We start from the raw sequence: 3,963 nt of genomic DNA, 5'->3' as shown, positions 1-3,963 counted from the left end.
GACATGATACATAACTAACCAGCTCATGCACTTTTGCCACTTATAAACATCAGATCATCATAATGTTTTATTTAGCATACAGTTTTGATCTCTCTAACTTTCTTCTTTCATTTCATTTTGCTTTAAATTGTATAAGATATAAAGTCCAGATGCACAAGAAAGCACTAACTTACATCACTTCAGCACAGCACCTCTTGCATCTCAGTAATGTGATAGCATGTGATTCTGATCACAAACTCTGAAGACATTCGGTTAAGCAATACATGAAAAAAACAGGTCACTCTCAGAGACTCGGATTGTAATGCAAACAAGTAAGTGGCTTGTTTCTTGCTAATAAATTGGTTTAGTTCTCCAAATAAAGTGAAAAACTGCCTCTCATCGCATGTAAGGAAAATCCCCAAAGAAAAGAAACTTCATTCCCACCACCCCCACACCCCATCTTCTTTCCACAGATCACAGCCCTTCTCAGGGAACTGTTTCAATCTTCACTTCATCTGGTGATTTCAAAGAGATTTCTTACTCTCACTCTACTAAGGACTGCAACCAATGAGCCTACACCATAAGTGGCAGGTCCATTTCCATACTTTCTCCATATTTCTCAAAGCTTCTTCCTTTATTCTGTTTCATTCCTTTTTGTTTCCATATTCTAACTATGCATCTCAATAAGACACCACTCTCTCTTCAAAGTATTTAACCTAGGCATCTTTCTTCTTCTATAATAATCCCAGGCATTTTTTTTTTCAGTGGAGAGGCCTATTTCAGAACTTTTTCATTGCCAAACTATGTCTCTTCACTGGAAATCCCACACACCAGTGCAGTCTGGGGGCTGACCAGCTGGGCAGCAACTCTACAGAAAAGGACCTTGGGGTTACAGTGGATAATAAGCTGAAAATGAGCCAGCAGTGTGCCTTAGTTTCCAAGAAGGCTACCGGTATACTGGGCTGCATTGGAAGGTATGTTGCCAGTAAATCACAGGAAGTGGTTATTCCCCTCTAGTCAGCACTGGTGAGGCCATATCTGTAGTAGTGTGTTCAGTTTTGGGCCCTCCACTACAAAAAGGACAAATTTTCAGAGAGCCCAGTGGAGGGAGACAAAAATAGTAACAGGGCTGGGGGATATGACTTATGAGGAAAGACAGGGAGAACTGGGCTTATTTAGTCTAGAGCAGAGAAGACTGAGAGGAGAGTTAATAGCAGCCTTCAAGTACCTGAAGGGGGGTCTGAAAGAGAATGGAGCTGGACTGTTCTCAGTGGTGGCAGATGACAGAACAAGAAGCAATGGTCAAGTTGCAGCAAGGGAAGTTGAGGTTAGATATTAGGAAGAATTTTTTCACTAGGAGGGTGGTAAAACACTGGAACTGGTTACCCAGACAGGTGGTGGAAGCTCCATCCTTGGGGTTTCAAACCACAGCTAGACAAAGTTTTGGCTGGGATAATATAGTTGGGGCTGATCCTGCTTTGAGCAGGGGGTTGAACTAGATGACCTCCTGAGGTCCTTTCCAACCCTGTCTTTCATACAGTCATAGAAAGTTAACCAGCAAGTCCTACTGGGTATGTCTACGCATGCAATGAATGCAACGGAATACACTGTGGATCAATTTGCACCTCAGTAAACTACTCCTGGGTCCAGCGTCTATACCTACAGCTAGGACAGTAGCAAATTGAGCTGTGAAGGAGCAGTTTAGGCAGGACTGCACCTACCTTGCTCTAACCCCATGCAGCAGCCAGGGGGAGTTCTAGGCTCTGGCTGTAGCTGTCCAGCTAAGGGTCTGCAGGGTCAGACCCAGGCAGAGGGTAGTTGTGTTAGACAGTGGAGTAGCTGGCCAGAATATGAGGCTCCTGCAGCTGCCAAACCATGTTTTTACCATGGTCCCTGGGTACCTGTGCATGCCTGACTCTCGATCTGAGGCCGGACAGTGCACTTTACCAGACAAAGCATCTTACCTCAAATGTTGCAAACTCTCATGAACAGCTTCTGTTTCATAGCTCTACAAGGCCTGCAGCTGCATATGGGAGAAAGGTCACCCTTGGCAGCCAAGATGCAACCCTGGGGTCACCCAGCCACATCCAGGGCCCTGCAGATGCACCAGCTCTGCCAGAGAAGGATCCAGGACAGGACCCTCCTCCTGCAGCAGCTGGTCAGAACATCACAAGACCGGCTGGAGAATGCACGGGCCTGGCAGGCAGAGGACATTGCCAGGGAAGATGGACGGGACCAGCATGAGGTGGCACAGGAATAGCATGAAGAGGCACCAGGCAGACTAGGAGTTCCAAACAGCTCTTGGCCCAGGAGTGTGAATGGCTCCAGGTGCTGCAAGAACAGAATGTTATCTTGCAGTGCAGGCCACAGATGCTGACTGCTGTGTGGTGGACACCATTCAGGCCCTGGTGGCCGTGTTCATGCCACCTGCTGCATGCCCCCTAGCAGCTACCCACAGTAGGCTCCAGCTGGGCCTGGGAGAAGGTCCTCCATCACCGTCATGAGCTCCTGGCCTGGCTCCCACACCCCAGCTCTATGTGGGTGCAGAGTCAGAGCTACCTGGAGTGGAACCAGGACTGCACACAAACCTTGCTGGACCTGGACTCTGCCTGGCAGAGGGGGAGCTGCCCATGCTGGGGGAGCATCTACTGCTATCGCCCCTGGGTGAGCTCACCACCCACCAAACTTGCTACAGCATGTGCACCCACAAGGGAACAGCCAGAGGCCAGGGTATTGGCCACCTGTCCCTGGCTCTACTCCCTAGGTGCCCTTCCCCATGGCTTTCCAATCCAGATCACCATAAAAATCACTTTTGACAAAACTTACACAGAGAAGAGGGTGTTTTATTGTTGGTGGGTAGGGTAGGTAGTGGAAGAGCTCTGTTTGTTGGGGACAGGGGGAGGACAGGGCATCTGTTTGATGTGAGGGAAATAAAGACTTGTTCTTCTGACATGTGTCTGTAGTGAGCATGGTGGAGGGGCTGGGCAAGCGGGGTTGGGGTGGTCCATGGGTGGTGTTGCAGATGAGCTGCAGGGGTGGGGAATGCTGGAGGTGGTTGACCAGGTCATTCCACACTTGATACTCTGGCAGGTTTGAAGCTCTGCTCGGGCCAGCAGGTCCACCAGTCAGCAGGAGCATGGGGCACTGGTTGTCACTGCCAGGGGACAGAGCAGCCATGGTGCAGAGAGGCAGAGCGGACATGAAAAGAGCTGCCATGTGCTGTCCCTGTGCTGGGCATGCTGCTCCTGAGAAGGGAAGCAGCTGGCCAGAGAGCAGTGAGCAGGGTTGGCTTTTAAAGATTGCTGTTCGGTGCTGACAGCTGCAGCTGGAACTCCCCCCGGTGGTGGTTGGGACGCATTGCAGGGCTGCAGGAAACGATGCAAAGCTGCTCCCCAATCCCCACACATGTAGATGCCTGCCCAAAAGGGCTTACACCAGAGTAAATTTAGGCCAGAGTAAATGTATGTGTAGACATGGCCAATAGGGTAGTACTTGTATTTACAAATACTGCCGTGCTGCAGTTTAGTAGTTTCTGTGACCTGATAGACCTGCATGTGTACATACGAGGCATTTACTGCCAAGCTAATTAGTCTACTTTACAGTAAATGTCTTGTGTAGATGAGAAAGAAAAACAAAAAGGAGGCATAAAGATTTCGGTTGAAGTTTCATCTGGTAATTTAACTCACTTCCATACAGTATAGATACAACTTATATAAGATTTTCTATATTGGCATTTTAGTAAGTTTCTATAAATAGATCTCAGGGAGCTTATATGAGGGAAAGGTTACATGTTGCAATTAGACCATGTCAAGGGCACTTAAAACATAAGTTACCACATGTTAGGATTGCCATATTTCCAGCAGCAAAAAAGAGGACACCTAGGATGGGGGGGGAAGAAAGAGATGGTAGAGGGGCATATGATTATGTGGGGGGCAGTGATATGCCTTTGCCCTGCATCTGCCCCTCACTCCTAAGCCCCTGCTC

Source organism: Alligator mississippiensis, chromosome 3, assembly GCF_030867095.1.
Source record: "Alligator mississippiensis isolate rAllMis1 chromosome 3, rAllMis1, whole genome shotgun sequence".
Lineage (NCBI taxonomy): Eukaryota > Metazoa > Chordata > Crocodylia > Alligatoridae > Alligator > Alligator mississippiensis.
This window is presented reverse-complemented; position numbering follows the sequence as displayed.